The following is a 20,793-nucleotide window of genomic DNA, read 5'->3' on the forward strand; positions in this document are numbered from 1 at the left end:
ATGGCCAATACCAGCCTCCACAATACTCACCTCCAGTATGCAGCATGCTATCCACCTTGCATACAGACATATGCGACACTATGCTGTTAGACATGCTACATGTCCATAGCCTGATCTGAAAGACATACGTCATGGACAACCACCGTCCTACGACTAGGATGGCCACATGCTGGACAGATCCCCATGCCATACCTGTGACATACTCCCGCCATACCATGCAGCCCTGTCCACATAGCTGCACATATCACCCCTGCCATACGTGGTGTGATGGCCGTATGGTAGATGTAGTATCATCTATCTGGATTGGTAATGTGTCACTGATGCCCCTCGTTGTGGCGTAATGGGTGTCGGACACAGCTAGGAAACCCAGCCCGTACATGCTATAGCCAATAACCTTACCTGTGAATGACGTCCGACTAGCCATTGTCCCATGTCTATCACATGTGCAACACAGGTGATCCATGGCAGGATGTTGAACAGCGGTGCAGTGTAGATGTCTATGGAAAAACAGATGCATGTACAGGTTTCCATGCGTACTTGGTGCATTGTCACTGCCCAAGTCCAGTAAGGCTGTGCCTGTGTTGATATGTGACATATCCACAGCATCTAGGTCAACAGCATTGCCATGGATACATCAGGCATGGGTAGATAGGTAAGAACACCAGTGCATGCAAACAGACATGTCCACATGGAGACTGACGTCACATGCAGTAGGAACACTAATGAGGTGACACACATATATGGGGATGATATCTAATGCATACTGGGTGTTACATGTGTGGGACACATACATGCCAGTCATGTTAGTGTCATGTTGATTTGCAAAGATAACTGTGTGAATGTACTAGAATGTATGTGCAGCAGTATCACTGTACATGTCTGTAAATGTGACCTGTCACCTTCATCATGTCTTACAGATAATGCCGCGTACACGCCTACCAGCATATAGCCGACAGGAGGATGATGTCGTAATTCCGTACCTCCGTGAGAACTACGAGGTGTTATTTAGCCACGTGCTGCAGCATGCACATCAGCGGGAGGACCTGTGGCAGGATCTTTGCAGGAGGGTCAATGAAGTGGGCGGCCACAACCGCACCTACCAGCAGGTGCGCAGACACTGCACGGACCTCATACTTCATGCAAAACAGCGTGCCACTGCAATCGCCAGAGAACAAGGTGGTACGGGTGGTGGGCCACCAACCCAGCCTCCACTCACACACACACAGAGGAGCTACTGGCCAGTCTGAGAACACCCTTGGACCAGCCCCCACAAACACTAGCTGCCATCGTGGAGGTGAGTGTCTCCCAACCAATGAGCTTGGAGTTGCCTGGTAAGCCAGTACTGAACATATGGCCAGTATATCCTACATATGTGCATGTGTCAGTGTACATCATGTAATGTAACAACATATACAAGGTATGCGGACACACATGCTTTATGCTACCCTGTGTATGCACCATACCTCTGAACTGTACAGGTAATTGCAGGATGTCCAGATGTCTGCCTCATATTGTCGGTGTGTTCCACTTAATATCTGTCCCTTTCTGGCAAATAGCTGAGGAATGGAGTCATTAAATGATGACATACAGTTGTGTGTACGACTGCACATTCCGTTGCAAACCCATGTGCATGCAATCCTAGTGGTCTATCAAATATCCAGGTTTGTAAGAGCAATATGTCACAGTTGTCCCTATATGTCCCCCATCATAGTAGGCTTTGTCCATATTTATTGTTCTAAGAGTTTGAGAGGTACGGTATGCACACATTACACGTGGATATTTGATAGACCACTAGGATTGCAACCCCACATTGTACCTTCACACAGGCAGTCTCCCAGACACCTTAAGTGACCACAACATAATATACTTTATACGTAGTAGAACAAGCATATGCAAAACCACTAACTATATATCCACTAGAAACACAAAAAAATTCTCTCCTGAGGTCCGCAACACTTTACTGGGTAACTGTGACTGGACCCCCCCCCCTAAAAACCCTCCCACTTGACCAGGCTGTAGCATATTTCAACAAAACATTTCTACAACACCTAGACACTGTCGCTCCATTGTGCAAAATCAAGGTTAGAACCTCTACAAACCCCTGGCTCAGTAAAGAAACCAAACAAATCCTCAAGTCCAGAGACACTGCCTGGTGTTACTATCAAAAAAACAAAGAAACACAAAGCCTAACTAAGTACCAAGAACTGCGCAACCATGCAAAAAAATGCATTAGGCTGGACAAAAAATCCTACTACACAACATTACAAACTAAATACCAGCACGACCCGCAAAAAATTTGGAAAAATGTAAACCAGCTACTAAAATCCACCCTAAAGGCTACCCTCAAACCAACTACCCCTGACACTAAAGTTCCCATCGAAACACAATTCAACTCCCACTTTGTGAACTCAATTCTATCCTTAGTATCACAGGACAGTTCCTTCCTCACTATCCCCCCCAACACAAATAACACTAATGCAAGCTTTACCCTCAAAACAGTTTCCACCACTTCAATCAAAAGCATGCTATCCAAACTAAAAACCTCATCAACAACAGCCGACCTACTCCCCAGCTATTTCTTGAAACTCACAGCAGATGCTATTGCTATCCCAGTCTCCACTCTCATAAACAGATCAATTGTTGAAAACTATGTGCCCAAACTCTGGAAAATATCCTATGTTACACCCATACATAAAGGCGGGACCTCCACTGAACTTAATAACTACAGATCCATTGCTTTACTCTTCCCCCTGGCCAAAATCCTAGAAAAATGCATCCATACCCATATGCTAAACTATCTCCTAGACTGCAACATCCTGTCACCTACTCAGCATGGTTTCAGACCTGCCCATAGTACCACTACAGCTCTCCTCTGCTTCACAGACACAGTAAACCGTCTCAAAAATAAAGGCCTGCAAGTGTCAACTCTTTTTTTGGATATGTCCAACACATTTGACACAGTCTCACACCAAATCCTGCTAAACAAACTAAACCAATATCATCTATCTAATTCCACTCTTACCTGGTTCCATAGCTACTTAACTGACAGGTACCAAGCTGTGAAATGGGAAAATTCTCTCACTCCTCAACTGCCCATAACTATAGGAGTCCCACAGGGTTCTATCTTAGGACCACTACTATTCACAGTCTTCACAAATGACCTCCACACCTCCACACAGCATGCATCTATAATTCAGTATGCAGATGACACTACCTTAATCTGTGCTACACAAAACATTCCCACCCTCCTGCAAACAACTCAACTAGCATTCTCTGACACTGAAAACTACCTTACCAAAGCCCAACTTATCCTCAATCCAAAGAAAACTCAGCTTATGATTATAACCAGTTCTAACAAAAACACTAACAGTCAATTCACTATCTACTCCACAAATGCTACTCCAATTGCTCCAGTGGCACAGGCTAAGCTATTGGGAATAACCATAGACTCCCACCTAAAATTTGATAGTCATCTGAACTTAACTATTAAAAAAGTACATGCCAAACTGGGGTCACTTTACCATATCAAACCATTTCTTACCAACAACACAAGATCAGCCATTGCTCACTCCCAACTTCTATCCACCCTACTCTATGCATCTCCCATTCTGACTAATCTCAACAAAACTGAACTAAGCAAAATAGAAGCTTGCTATAACAGAATTGCCCACTTTGCTGCAAATTGCTCATATAGAACTCATCACTGTACTGCCTTGAGACAGCTCCACTGGCTTGAACTGCCCAACCTCTTAACCTACAATCAGCTCTGCCTCTGTCATTCTATCTATTACCTCCCCAATAAGTGTCCTGCCCTCAAAAACCTAGTACAACATCACTCAGCCAAAAGTCCTCTTAGATCATCAAGCAAACTACTACTAGAAGTCAGCAACAGCTACAATAGCTTTGGAGATGCTTTATATAGTAGTTTGATGGCTAAAAAATGGAACTCTGTCCCTACTAGCATTCAAAACACATCATCCAAAGCCTCCTTTAAAGACCTCATCAGGCAACATCTCAAGCAAAGTTGGCAGTGCCATGATTGCACCCCAGGCTAGTGAAAGCGGATAACATATACATACTAAATCTAGAGCAATTGATAATAGTTTTTCAATCTTACTCACAAACACTGGCTAATCTACAATGTATGTACTGTACCTGTTTACTATGTATGTATTCTACCTATGTTCCAAAGTTCAGCCGTACACCACAAATCTATTACTTACCTTTATTTTTAAAATTAATATTTTTTTGATTGTTCTCTCCACTGTAACTGTTTGTGCCGCATACCACTGTAAAAACATGTCTCTTGTAATTTGTGTGTATACTGATCATGTCTAAATAACTAAATGTGTCTGTAATTTTTCTTTGTGAAACTTTTCTCCCCGGGCCTCTGCTGAAAAGGGCCTTTTCGGCTCAGTCAGACACCCCCGATTAACAAATGCAAAATAAAAATAAATAATAAATAAATAAATGTGCTGACTATATGCTATTGTACAGGTGAATGTGTTAACCTGCACTGTGCACCCTGTGGCTGTCATACAGTCATGGATAATGTTCATACTGCTGTGTCACCCTATACAGGTACCTCTGGCACAGACAAGAGTCCATTGCAGGTGAGTCTATCATCAGTATCAGGCATGTCAAAGCATAGATCTATTCGCCATGTGGCCAGTTAATACATGGATATACAGGTCGCATCACCCATCATCCATACAGGCCACCCATGTGCAATATATACAACTGAAATTATATACAGACATGAAATTACAGTATTTGTCATTGCTACATGTGTGCCCAGCTGTGCATACAACGGGGGAAGTGTTCTGCAATGGAGGCATATGTACTATACAGTGGAACAAAATGTGTGGTACACAAACCAGTACCGCACAGTGAGCTGTGATATGGGCAGACCACAGGCGTCACCATTGTGTTATATGCCCCTGCAATGGTTGCACACATTGTGATGTTCCATCCGACATGTCCGAGACAGGTAGCGTTTTGTTTGCAATATTGTTACAATTCCCCATAACCCATAACCCACATACCACACATACACCTGTTGTCTGTATAGCCCTGTGGATGGTGACATAACCAACATCTATGGGTGTATGTCATATGGAACAACACAGACACGTGTGATAGACGGCCATCGCATACATGACCAACACATGTGCACACATGGCCATGGGGGATGGCCAGAGACACATAGCCACACAGAAAATGGGATGTGGATACACCCTGTCCCACTTTGCCCACACATGGTCCAAGTACAGCCATACTAGACCGATTGTACAGGTGATGTGGTACACTGCACATCATACCTGCTTGTGCACAGCTAGTGGAGGTGTCAGTGACATGTACCTCATAAGATGTGTTGAACATGATGTCTGTGTCATAGCATGACAGTAGTCACCTTCACAGATTCCACTGACAGTGACACCAGGCCACAGAAACAGTACTTTTCCCCCCTGCAGTAGGACATCACTGTTAGCTGTGCACCATGTGTGCATGGTATATCAATGTCATGTGTGAAATGGTGACGTGACAGGTCTGCTATGTGTGGACATGGTTGCCAGGCAGCTAACACTCTGTAGTCGTCATGCAGGGGTGTCATCTGTATGTCCTCCAGTGACCTGTCACATGACACAGCATGGTTGGGTGTGTATACACCTCAGCATCATAGGTCACAATCCACAGGTACGTCATGGGTATGCATGCAGTTCTGGATATGCAATGTGTACATAACATGCACTGTTTAGCAATATAGACACCTCAAGATGCCATGCAATGGTACAGTGTCTGTACATCACACTGTACAGCAATGTAGATGGCCCAGTCCCCTACCATGCCCATGCACATTTGCTCAACATGCATTCTATCTGTAGGGCATATGGACAACATCGCAATATGATTCCCAGTACAATGCTGTACATGTGTCATGACACCATTGTGTCAGGCATGCATGCATGTTAATGAACATGTCAGCAGATTACATGTCAAGGTCACGTCAGCCATGTGTACTGTTATCTTGTTCTGGTCCACATGGTGTATCACGGGGATGCATGCATACTACCATGATCGTGTGAATTGCATGGATAATGATATGACACCTGCCTGCTGTAGTGTGCATTCCAGGGGGTATGCTTACAAACACTATTGATGTCTGAGATGCACGCTGTCAGTTGTATCACAAGCATGCTGCATGCCATCTGTCATCACACATGCATGGTGTGTCAGTGTGTTGGTGTGTTAGTGTGTGTGTTGGTGTGTCAGTGTGTGTGTGTATCAATGTGTGTGTGTCAGTGTGTGTGTGTCAGTGTGTGTGTGTGTCAGTGTGTGTGTGTGTCAGTGTGTCTAATGTAATGTAGAGTATTTCTTTGCATTGACAGGTGAAGTAGGTGCGTTACCCTCCTGTGGTCCATCTGATAGTGTCCCCACAGATGCTAGCAGTGATGAACATATGCACAAGGTACAGGCAGGGATATCAGGAGTGGAATCTGTGCCAACGGTTGACATCCCAGCTATGTCCCCCCTCTTCCCCGCACACAGTTCAGCTGCCAACACATACCGCATCTACAGTGGCCATACAGGAAGGACAGTCATCATTTGTTAGCGTTGAACAGGAACATGTGGTGGCTACAGAAGGTGTGTCTCCACACCATGCTGGCAGTATATTGACTGCAGATGTGCCACACAGGCATGTGGCTGGGGCAGACATGCACCTGCAGGACATAGCGCAGCAGCTGAGATCACCAGACGCATGTTCCAGCCTGTAATGGCAGCACAGGCACATGCCAAACGGCAGAACAGAGAAGGGCAGAGGATGCAGAGGGCTGCTATTAGTACCCTAAACAACAACATCCAGGCATTGGCAGGTGGTCATCAGCAGCTTGCTGATGTTCTGGACAGGCGGTTGGGTTACATGGTCAGAATCCTCGACCGTGGCATGGCAATCTGTGAGTGTGAGCTGTCTGTGCTGGAATATCTGGTAGGGGTGAGGCATAGGACATATGGACGTAGGCCATCTACACCACCTAGTGCAGGTCAACGCAAGCGTGTCACCTCACATGGCCACTCCCATAGTGCCGGTAGCAGTAGCAGTGCAGCTGGTGCTGCGATGTCCACACCAGGTCACGGCAGGCCATGTGGACGTGGCCCTGGATGTTCCCGGTGGGGACACGGTTCCAGTGGCCATGTGTTGTTGGACAGCAGCCATTCTGTACCTCTGCCTGGTAGTGCCCGTGCAACCCCTGGCAGGCACAGGACACGTGGCCGTGTCCGGTCACAGTGAGCTGTACAACCTGGTCTGTACATTCTGGAGCTGCCCATAATACCCTTGTGTAGGCCTCACAAATGACAGAACTGTGTGCACACATACACACACACAGTGAACACAACTGTAGGGCTCCACAACACCCACATACATATGGAACAGACATGTCCATTCAAATCACTGGCCCTTACCTGCACACATGATGTCATCCATTGGTGCAGCCTATGCCCCTGGCAAACAGTATCACCCTGTGCATATGATGAAGCCTGTGCCATACCCCAGTCATCCACACCATCAGTGCAGTGATATGCTCATATGGTCTGATGCACAGGGTGAACAGAATAGTGAGAGGTGTATCTAACATTACTTGTGCATGCATATTGCGGGATGTCCATATTGTATTGGTCGTGTGTTTTTATTTATTTATTTATTTAACATTTGTTGACTGGGAATGTTCAACTAGGTTCCACAGAGCCTGTTTTCAGCGGAGGCCCAGGGAGAAATGCTCCAGATGCATGTCTTTGGAATACGTGTGAATGTGTGAATACTGAGATGTGAGAGGTGTATCTAACATTACTTGTGTATGCGTATTGAGGGATGTGTATGTTGCATTGGATGTGTGTGAATACTGAGAGATGTGTATGTGACATCAGTGGTGTGCTGTCAACATGCACCAGTCATACCATGTAGTCCAGGTGCAACATGCATTGTGATATGTTCACAGTATGTGTCTCGGTTACAACAGTAGCAGCATGTTGGTAATGCCCTGGTTCCCTCATATAGTGTACTGGCATGTGCCAACAGTTAGCAGTGTTTGCAGTCCCCCATGTGTAACTGTGGAGTACTCACAGGCACGTATGGCAATATCAGCATGCTAAATGCACCCTCAACCCGACTGTTGGACAGTCGAACATGACACAGATGTCCGAACATGACACAGATGTCTGCACATATACTGCACCTGAAGCATGTGGTCAGTTGAACAGGCTACAGTGGACAGAGATGTGACATACATACCAGGAAACATTACAGGTATGTTGAGATGGTGCAGGGGTTGTACACAGCGGTCAGGCCAATGATGACATTGGAGGCCACCTGATAGCATGAGGCCACACTGTGTAGCAGTAATACCCTGTCACAGTACAGGTACATGGACACATTCACGGGGTCTACAGCACTATAACACACCCCATATTGTTAACGTGTGGACCCTTGCCTATGTGGTCATCACCCTCGCAGTACTTTGCACCCACATGACGTGGCACACAGAAGGGACATGTACAGGTAGCCTGTATGGCTGGGACCGATGGCATCAACAGGGTAGTAGACTGCATCACCATGAGGGGTTAGTGATCCTGTTTCCACAGTATGGTAGCATACACCCTCACACCAAGTACCAGACAGCCATACATACATACATACACACACACACACTGTGGTGACCAGATATGTGTGTACGGATAGCCTATGTGTGTGATGCACCACACCTGCCGACCTCATGCTTTCAACACTGCAGTATGTACAGATCTGTACAATGGTGTACAGGGGTATGTTACATCTGGGACATAGTCCTCACCATATGTGGCATGTGTGGTCACACAAGCGGACACACATGGCAGTGCTGGGAATGATACACCTGCCATATGATGATCTGTTTGATAGACATGCAGCGGTACTGTCCGCAGTATGTGTACCAACGCTATGTCTGGCAATTGTGTGGCTATGTGCACACGGGAGGATGTCAGTGATTCAGGTGTCATGTGACATACAGTTGGCTATACCTGACTGCTGTGTATGCGTTAAGTCATCACCATCAAGTAACAGTGACATAGCGTACTGTTTGCACATGGCATGGTAGGGTGGCGTGTGACACACCTGTGAGCCATCTCCGGCACACATACATCTACATAGGTGGATCACCACTTTATGTACACAGATCCCTCCATATGTGATGTACAACCAACTGTACTGTCTGTATGTCAACATATACAGGTGTCACTGATGGGGCTGCATTGTGACTGCATGTTGTAGTTGGGTACAGCTGTGGTACAGACATCGGGCACTGCTCATGCATGGTTGCTGCATGCACAGTACAGATTGTACATGTGCATTGGTCCTACATGTGTCTCCTGTAGCCATGTTTGTATGCATTGCTATTGGTGGACATGTGTGTTGACATACATGACACATGGATTGTGGTATGATATCACGGGAGTCATAGACAACTACCACAGGGGAATGTGTCCTCTGACATTGCTACCTCCTGTACTGTGAGCATTCAACAGACATGGACCTACCTTCCATTTGTGTGCATATGATTGCATAGGCCACTGTTCTGCACGGAGGACAGCAAAGGCTTAGCTATGTACATATGTGTTGTGTGTGGTCCATGCACACATCCACTACAATCACATGTCTGACATATCCAAACATGCATGTTCGGTGGTGTACAGCAACACTCATGTGTCACAGCTGTGTAACACCCATGGCCCCTAGTATGTCTTGAGCTGACCTGGTCATGTATAGTGGTATACTTGCAATGCATAACACTTGTTGGAACCCTGTCAGTACATGTGTGCCCTGCACAGTTGCTGTAGACCTCTGTACAGTCCACTGGTCATGTGTCACACAGTGTTGTGGTAATGTATGGCTGTGTACTGCTGCAGCAACGACATGGTGATGTCTCAGGGGCTACAGTGCAGACTGCGGTGTGTATGTCTGGGATCTGCACCTGTGACAGCTGTGATGGCAGCTGAGCATGTGCTGGTCACTGCATGTGTGTGACCACTCTGTACGAGGGGACAGTTATGCCTTACTGTGCCCTTCAATGTCTAGACTCCATCTGCACGCAGGACGGCCCTTTGCAACTGCTAAGTGTGTGAGCATGCCCAGTATGCTGTTGTGTAGATGGACACACATGACAGTCCCAACTGAGCCCTTATGAGTTGAGACTCCATCCACATGCAAGACAGCCCTCTGCAACTGCTAAGTTTGTGAGCATGGCCAGTATGCTGTTGTGTAGATGGACACACATGACAGTCCCAACTGAACCCTTGCGAGTTGAGACTCCGTCCGCATGCAAGACGGCCCTTTGCAACTACTGTGTGAGCATGCCCAGTACGCCATTGTGTAGATCGACAAACAGTACAGTCCGAACCGACGTGTATTACTAAGCGTGTGGCCATGCCCAGTGACGCCTTGTGTCGGTGATGTCTCTCTGTGCATGGCCGTTGACATTCTGTATAGCCATGGTGGTCATCAAGCCAACAGATGTCCATTTTCAGTGTCACGATGGATGCCAAGGAGTACACACTGGTCAACTATCTTGAAGGGTGTACTGTGTGTGGGGCGTCCCATGACTATGTCATGTTGTCGTGGTGCACCGTACATCTTACGTTGCCACGATCATACCACTGCCGTGTGTTTGTCTACGTGTACCGTGGGACAGTAATATGTCTGTATGCCTTCAGAATGATCACTCTCTATACAATCCCTGTCAGCATCCTTGTCAGTGCAGATGATGACACACACCTAAAAGTATGCCTCTGGGACGGCTGTGCTTAGCAATCTTGGTAGTGCGTTCTGTAAATGCGTCATGCTGTAGTGTGTTAAGGTAGTTAGGTGTATGTTTGACTCCCAGCCCTGCCAAGTTTGTGTGTGTGTGTGAGTGTGTGTGTGTGTGTGTGTGTGTGTGTGTGTGTGTGTGTGTGTGTGTGTGTGTGTGTGTGTGTGTTTGCATGCATGCTCCCGTCCGCCTGGGAACTCAGTCTTGCTTTTAGACGCCGCACACCACAGCAGTTTCCTACCAATGTCTTTGCCTTTGCGGATGATGACACGCACCTAGATGTCTGCCTCTAGGACTGCTGTGCTTAGTAATCTCAGTAGCGCGTTCTGTAAATGCATCATGCTGTAGTGTGTTAGGGTAGTTAGGTGTATGTTTGACTACCATCCCTGCCAAGTGTGTGTGTGTGTGTGTGTGTGTGTGTGTGTGTGTGTGTGTGTGTATGTGTGTTTGCGCGCATGCTTCCGTCCACCTGGGAACTCAGTCTTGCTTTTAGACGCCGCACACCACAGCAGTTTCCTACCAACGTCTTTGCCTTTGCGGATGATGACACGCACCTAGATGTCTGCCTCTGGGACTGCTGTGCTTAGTAATCTTGGTAGCACGTTCTGTAAATGCGTCATGTTGTAGTGTGTTAGGGTAGTTAGGTGCATGTTCGACTCCCAGCCCTGCCAAGTGTGGGTGTGTTTGCGCGCATGCTCCCATCCACCTGGGGACTCAGTCTTGCTTTTAGACACCGCACACCACAGCAGTTTCCTACCTATGTCTTTGCCTTTGCGGATGATGACCGCCTAGATGTCTGATCTGCCTCTCTGACTGCTTAGTAATCTCGGTAGTGTGTTCTGTAAATGTGTCATGCTGTAGTGTGTTAGGCTAGTTAGGTGTATGTTCGACTCCCAGCCCTGCCAAGTGTGTGTGTGTGTGTGTGTGTGTGTGTGTGTGTGTGTGTGTGTGTGTGTGTGTGTGTGTGTGTGTGTTTCCAGCTGCATGACAACAGTACATTTCTTTTCAGTATTCACTCTCCATAACATCCGTGCGGTGTCTTTGCCTTTGATGCTGCTTTCTGCAGGCTAGACGTGTGCCTGTGAGAATCATGTGATCCACTGATCACAGTAGCGCATTTTGTAACTGCGTAATGATGTTGTGTGGTACAGTGCTTACATTTATGTTCTGCTCCCAACCCTGCCACGTGTGTGTGTGTGTGTGTGTGTGTGTGTGTGTGTGTATGCATCTATCTACATATATATATATATATATATATATATATATATATATATATATATATATATATATATATATATATATATATATATATATATATATATATATATATATATATATATATATATATATATATATATATATATATATATATATATATATATATATATATATATATATATATATATATATATATATATATATATATATATATATATATATATATATATATAATATGTATATTGTATATAGATATGTATGTTGGGATTATCACTCTTGAATGTGCTGCATTGTCTGTACGTGAGCACCTTGGATGTGTGTACATCTGCTATGGCTCTGTGATAGTGCACATACTGCGTGCTGTAGTGATCGTGGGTTATACATGTGTAGTGACCGGTTATTGTGTTGCTGGGTATTACACGGGCATTGGAAACAATGTTAGTGCAGCACCTTTGACTGGTCGTATGCAGATCTCGGCAACAGTCAGCAGTGGTTACTACATTGGAGTGTGAGTATGGCTCATATCCGTCTGTAGCAACAGTCAGTTCTATGCACCTCAGGTTAACATTACAGATGTACGTTTATCCACAGGTTGTGGTACAGATCCCAGGACTGTATGTGTAGACATTGACAGGTGCAGGACTGGGTTGTGTTGGATGCATGGAGGGGTGTCCATGGACAGTAATGGGGATCTCTACAGCCTGGCAGGTACAGTCTGTAACTGTCCCACAACCTCCTGTATATGGCTGACACATGCTGTACCTGTGTATATGCAGACACACACAATTACCACAAACAGCTACGGCTATCACATACACACACCCATTACAACACCATTGGGCCATGCAATAACCGTTGTCCTTCACACACACACACCTACGTATACATTGGATGGCTTTATGACAGCTCTGGACATGTTAACACCACACCCTGTGCATATGATGTCACCTGTGCCACCACCTGTGATGCGTGACATTGATGCAGGATCTGACTAACCTGGTGCTGCTGCACACAGTGGCTTTATTCCACTGTATTGATGTTAGCATGCTGTTAACACACAGTGTGTTACTTCCAGGTGTATATCAGCAGGCATGATGCATTGCAGCTATGACCATCACTGTAGCATAGTTTACAGCACTGTTACTTCTGATGATGTATTCTCCATCCATGTGCCATTTCACTGATGTGTGTAGTATTGGCAGCATGTGTGTCTGTGTGTGCAGTACATGTGTGATGTGTGTAGTACACATGTATACATGCTTACAAATGCATACACGACATTACACAGGCTTCACCATTCGTACACTAGCTTACTCGTTCTTCCACACTCCACACGCGCACACAGGCTAACACGCGCGCACACATGCTTACTCGGGCTTACTGGCAAGCATGGGTGCAGACACACTGTGGGCAGGTTTGCAGGTCACATCGGTGGCATCCATGGCATATGCTGTCAGTCTCCTGACGTTCCCTAGGATAGCTCATGACACGCCTCTTCCACTGCGTACTGACAGCACACATTTGACACTGCTCCATTGAGGTTACAGTTTTTTATACATACACACTCATGTTGTCACCTATCTTGTACTCTAATAGTCCCCTTAACCTACACTACACTGTAGAGGCTTGGCCCATATGGCATGACATGTTGTGATTCACTATTCTCAGCCTCACTTGCCTCACATTGCCTACAAATGCTTCGTTACATCTCTGACAGAGCACTTCCTCACATAAGTACCAGTTCGCAGTAGCCATGTTTTCTCCAGCTTGCCATTCATCTGCATGGTGTACTAACATCTAACTAAACCTACATTTTGTATGTATATTATCCATATGTCTTGTTTTGAAGTGCTTTGTGTTCTCGTGGCGCTGCGCTACGCTTCCACACCAGGGATCGGGGGAGGACAACTACTGGTTTATTGATATCTAATGGACTAAGTTGCCACTGGCCTTTGACTTGGACATTGGCATGCTTCTTCGACTGTATTCATACTGTATTTGCAGCTGTCATTGCTCCATTTAGCGACGTGCAAAACGTTAGTCGCATAACATCCAGGTACATTTCTGCACATAACTCTGCTCTTGCACGGTCAGCTTACTGTTTCATATATCACATAATTACATCATTTGCATAGCTTACACATACAAATGGGGTATGTTGCAAATCCCAACATTGTCCGTGCAATGTTCATGTTACGGGCGGTCTTGCACGCCCCTACGGGTGTTTGCTGAATAGCCTGGCAGTCATCTTTCCTTGCTGTACTCTCACTCAATCCATACACGCCAGAGGCTTTGTGTATCATGGCCTAGGCTTTGCTGTGTGCTATGTCTATTTGTGGTGTATGCATGGCTGTGGGTATATCCCACTGTCATCACTGGTAAAGGTGACGCCCTATAGGTACTTCATGTAGACTGCTGTGTCATTTGACATGTCAGCACACACCTGCGGACAATACTGAACTTCTTACTGCCGCACTTTTCATACCTTCTAGTTATCTTGCGGTCGATAATGCTGTTTCCTTAGACATGTATCTGTTTCTGATCATACCTATCAACCTCATAGTGCAAAACATCTGTACAAAGCCTAACATGATGGGGGGACAGATAGGGGAAGATTCTACATATTGCTCTTACAAACGTAGATAGTTGACAGTATTATAGGTTTTGCATTAGTATGACCTTTCTGAGGGATTCGGGGTCTTAAACTCATATGTTTATCATTATTTAATGATGTCAGTTCTCAGGTATTTGTCAGACAGGTACAGATTATAAGAGGAACACACCACACATATGAGGCATGCATCTGTACATTCGTACAGTTGTGAGGTATGTTTCTGATACTGGACATCACTTTTCTTGCACCAATACACACAATACATGGTGCCATCACAGGCCAGTTGCCATTACATTCCTATTGCAGGACACACCCACCCACAGGGTTATATTCCTCACACAGGCCAACAGGAGCTTATCCACACTAATTATTCTATCATGTACCTTATGTGTACGCCAGTATTTGCGCTTTCCGTCAGTGGCAGAGCTCACGTACGAGTATGGGGGACTGGACACTGTATCGGTGACACTGCATGACACCCTGAGGGACACATGACTTTTGAGTCTATTAACCTTCCACATTGACTTTCACAGGTCATACGTTGTCATTCACATTTGTGGAAAACATGCTTATGACTTGTACATGTTTTGTCATTTCTCCTGACATCTTTCTTCTCACCTGTCCACCTAGTATCACTAGTTCTGTACATTTAATTAGGACGGGTTACCTTCATACCTCTCACCTGTACACATTATGGGTATACGCCCTGGGGTTTGACCTATGATTCTGTTACATTTGTCATGATAATGTGCCTTTCTGGTAGATTGCTGGCAAGGCATGACAGACTGTGCGGTTAGGTAATCATGACTGACATTTCTATTTCATGATTACTAACTCTCATAACATGCGTATTCCTGACTACACAATTATTATATCAATGTTCTGACTTTGTCTGGGGTACATTTAATATAGTCCCTATTTGTCTGTCGTGTACTATGCCTTAGTCCAGCTGTCTTATTCTGACATTTTGGCAGGTATGTTTACCATCTTGGTCGTATGCATGTCCATCCATGATAATTGCCTACATGACACTGATATAAGTCCCTACGTCTTCCCCCAATGGTTTACACAATATCCAGTAGATGGGTTGCACCTTTTTGGAGAATATAGACATGTGCTATACCCACATAGGTATATTGATCACTCCCATTGGGGCATGCCTAATAGATCTGTGCCAACCAACACCTAGGCCCATTTCTGCATACCCATGATTCCCATACCTGGCACCCCTCCACAGTACCCATTAGACATGTTTATTGTGAGCGATAATAAAGTGTGAAGACACTTCTGAGCACTCCCCACTCTCCAGATATCAGGTTGTACGTCATACATTTTATCGACCCATGTGTTATTACCCATGCACCTGCTGCTGTTGCACGTACAGCTATTTCGTAGTTGCAGCTGTGACGTCTTTTGCATCTATGATGGTTCGTACTTCGTATGGGATCAATATTTCGGGTCCTGCAAAGGACACCTATATTCATGTTTAACGTGTAGAACATGTAGGCCCTGTCACACTGGAACTTTCCGGGCAATGGTTTGGAAACCATCGGTGTATTCTCCTTTCATGCATGTCTGTCTGTCTATCCATTTTAGCTATACCATGACCTATTTATGTACATGTGTTATATGTACAGGGACATATGTTTGTTGTGTATATATCTATTCATGTATGGTGTGTGTATAGATATATATATGTACATATATACATATGTCTGTACATTCCGCATCTCATAATTTGCTTTGGATTATGTCTGTGGATATATGTGTATATATATATATATATATATATATATATATATATATATATATATATATCTCCATATCATACCTTTCAACTGTACAGATTTCCGCTGCATGTACAGCTGTTTGCCTCTTATCTTTGGTCCGTTTTTCATAACCTTGTGTCTATCTGGCAAGTTAGTGGCATATCATTAAAGACGTGACATTGGTAAATAATGACAAACATTTCATGTTATGACTTCATACCCTTCAGAGAATCCATGCTAATGACACACCTGTTATTCTATCCACTTTCTATGTTTGTTAGGGCAATATCTGGGCATTGTCCCTATTTGTACCAGTTGTTGTCATAGCTTTGTCCGGTTTCATACTTTACGGGGTTAACAGGTATGAGCCATGTACATAGAACGTGGGGAAAACACCATTCATTTTCTATTCTGTGAGCGGATTACACATGCGTAGGCACACTTGCATATCCTTATTGTGGGTTACATATGTTTCATAGATAATTGTGCTTACGTGAACTTTCATAATTCTGACTGTAACAGTTACATATCTGTATTCTAGCTTACGGACTACTGCGAAACACACATTCACCTTTACATATTTAAATGTGTGTACAACATGATCGCTTTCATTGCACTTTCAAGTTATATGTGCAGTGGTCGTAGGTCAACCGTGACTGCATTCACATTGGCCAGATGCCGGAACCACTATTCTATTTATTCTATTGGTGTTCTCCCTCATTGATATGCATAACAAATAGTACTTAGCTAAATCAACATAGCCTCACCGCTTCACCTACAACACAGGCATCCATTCTCCTGCTGGGAAAAAGGTGGTACTACATATTACACATTCCCTATTGCCTACTGTTGTAGACTCCGGCTGCATTGTTAATAACTCTGAGGATATGCAGAACACCAAGGCATATAGTCCAGCCACATACAGGTCTTTGATTGTCAGAGTGTTCATGTAGTGATCTGGGTTTAGGCGTGTCCTCCTAGTGAACGGAACTTCCCTGACTGAGTTGAAATGTCAGACAAAGCATATGGACAGGGATTATCTCCCTATTTTGAAGTTTTACCTGTGTTTATAGACATAAGTATTTGGGCACCTGTCAGCAGCTTACTCTGTTGGCATTACATATTATGGGCGGGGTTGTTACAGTCCATACTCCACGGTGAGGGGTGTTCCCATTCACATTTGACTCTTACCAGCATACAGTCATATGGGGATTATTATTTTTGGACATGAAGTGACTACAGGTACGCAGTTGTACATTACACAAGTGTGAAGGGCTGTTCCTGTAAATATGTACAGACCATACCTCTCAACCTCTTAGAGCACCGAACCTGCGCAAAACCTACACGATGGGGGGACAATTGGGGACACATTTTAACGATTGCTCTTACAAGCTTAGAACATTGATAGAATGCTAGGTTTTGCATTAGCATGACTTTTCTGCAGGTTGTGGAGTCTTATACTCAGGATATTTCTCATTATTTAGTGACATCAATCCTCAGCTATTTACCACACTGGTGCAGATTGTCGGAGGCACACACCAACACTATGGGGTGATCCTGTGGTCATTCTTAGGGTTGACATCTTTTCAACTGCCCAAAGTGGGACATGTTCTGCAGAGATGTCAGATTTTCCAGGACAAAACATACCTACAGCCATGCATAGTACAGAACTTTAACCTTTTTTGTACATATAATAGCTTATTCTAGTAACATTTGAATTGCTTATGCTACTTCACATAACATATAGAGGATTCATATATAAAATAACTGTTTTATGCGACTATTAAAGTAAATTAAGAAATAACATTGTCCTAAACACTCAGGACATTTGCTATGCCTTGATTTTTTTCACAGGACACAACCGCCTACAGAGGGACTGTTACTCGCAAAGTGGGACAGGTGGTGACCCTAGTCATTCTGCGAATATCCGGACAGTTGATTGGTATGGCATGGACCTCTGTAATGCACTGTTGTGTTCTGGCACAGCAGTAGCTCAGCATTAAAGCCTACAGTCGGAACGTGCTGACAGACATTTGGGTTTCAGACTTTATACTCCAGACATTAATGCCAATGTGCAAACTGTTATTCTATCAAATTCTATGTTTCTAAGAGCTATCTTTACAGAGTGTCCCTGTTTTTGGACCTTTGTCTCACTTATATCCACGGCTCTGTCCAGATATCTTGTTCACGCAGGTTGACAGGTATGGTCAGTCATGACTGCACACAGTCAGTGTCCCTCACACTTGATCAGGGTTGACCTGTTTATGTCAGAGTCTTCTTCACCCTCATGCCATTTTCCACTTTGCAAATGTGTGCATTATATTCTCCCTCCTATTCATGTCTGGACACATGCGTCACGGGAAGGTATTTTATCCTAGGTGGTAGGTTATGCATGCCCACTTAGGGCTGGACACTGTCATGGACCTCCACTGCACGTTCTAACTTGTGTCCAGATATCTACTGGATTGGACATCATGACGTCATACCCATTCTACTATTTACACAAGTTGGTCATCCCATGAGGGATATGCCAAAAATTGGACTAGACCAAAACAAGTTAGATAACGAAGAATTTTGTGGCTTCACGAAAATGTGCAGGGGGTTTTACATGCAGGGGATACATGGTTTGCAATCCTGACACTGCCTAGGGTGACAATACCTACTACAGATGCATAAGGGTCACTGTTTGTAGCTGTTTCTGCAAAAAAACAGTGGACCAAGTACGGCTGGATTTGGTGGACGTTCTGGTATGGTGGCAGGTTGTGTGTTGTGGAGGGTATGCTGGGTAGGCTATTATGCATCCAGGTGTGTTGCGTTTGTTATGGCCAGTTTCATCAGGACCCATCTGTGGGTATGTGACGGTGTCGTATCTATACATTTGTCTCGCATATTTCCATATTCATATGTTTGTGGGATTGTGTTCTACACTATGGCCTGTCTGCTTGTCTTGCAGCTGTTTCTGCATGAGGTTGTGTTTCTTTCCACTTAACCCGCTGCCCCCTCGTACACCTCTGGTTCACCTTTTCTGCATATGACACAGTATCGCCTTTGTGGAATTTACCATTAAACACCCACCCCTCACACGCAAATTCCTCACACCCCATAGAGCACTACTTTGGTTGTTGGCCCATGACACGGCCAGAGTTACACATTGACTACCCTACATGTGTCGGATACCTTTATGGTTGTGTGGACTACCCTGCCATGTTTGCTTTCCACATGCTATACCTCACGCACATAGGTACATGCCCATACTTCACTTTCATTACTTGTTTGGTGTATCTGGGTACTACTCATTTGACTGTGTCACATACACGTTCGGATTATACAGCTGCCTTCTGGATTTTGCCAGCCTGTTCTACTCATTGGTAGGATGGCACCTTTTCCTATGTCCAAGCTATACCTTACACATGTCCGACTGTTGTGGACAATACCTCCCCACAGTCGACGGTTGTGTTTCCACTTTTTCAATTGGCCACAGTGTGACATGTGTTACCACCTGTCCCACTTTGCGAGGGACAGTCCCTCTTTGGGCAGTTGTGTCCTGACATGTAATTGTAAACATGACAAATGTCCTGAGATTTTAGGACAAACTTATTTCTTATATTTTATGTGATAGTTGCATTAAACAGTTATTCTGTATCTGAAATACCTGACTGTTATGAGAAACAGAATAAGCAACTAAAATGCTACAAGTATACGCTTTTCTGTAGGCAAAACAATTACGTTCTGTCCTTTGTACTGGCCGTGGGTATGTGTTGCCCTGTAAAATCTGATGTCTGTACCAAACATGTCCCACTTTGGCCATTTGAAAAAGTGGCAACCCTACTGTGACATTTGTGGTGAACACAGCATATTTTACAGGCTGACACATACCCACGGTCAGTTTGGCAGATAGAACTTACAATTCTTGCCTATATCTAAGCTTATTCTTGTAGCATTTCAGTATCTTATTCTGTTTGTTATGTCATTTATGTAATATACATCCAGTGAAATATGTTTAATGCAACTATTGCATGACATCTACGGAAGAATTATGTCCTATATTCTCTGGACATTTGCCAGTTTTACATGTTTGTGTCAGGACACATCTGCCCACAGTGGGACTGTCACTCGCAAAGTGTGACAGGTGGTAAGGTAATCTTGGTCGATGGTACGGATCATACTGTTCCTTTCAGCCTACATGTGTCTGTATTGTTATGGCTGTTTATAAGCTCCTTCTGTTTCATTTACATGCGTAAGCTATTTCCTATCACATTTGGCATGTGAAATACAGACATACCTTTTGTATGTGACTATTACATGGCTTGTGGGATATGATTCAGACATACGGTCACTACATATATCTACATTT

Source organism: Protopterus annectens, chromosome 4.part1 (assembly GCF_019279795.1).
Source record: "Protopterus annectens isolate FY-2018-M chromosome 4.part1, PAN1.0, whole genome shotgun sequence".
Lineage (NCBI taxonomy): Eukaryota > Metazoa > Chordata > Ceratodontiformes > Protopteridae > Protopterus > Protopterus annectens.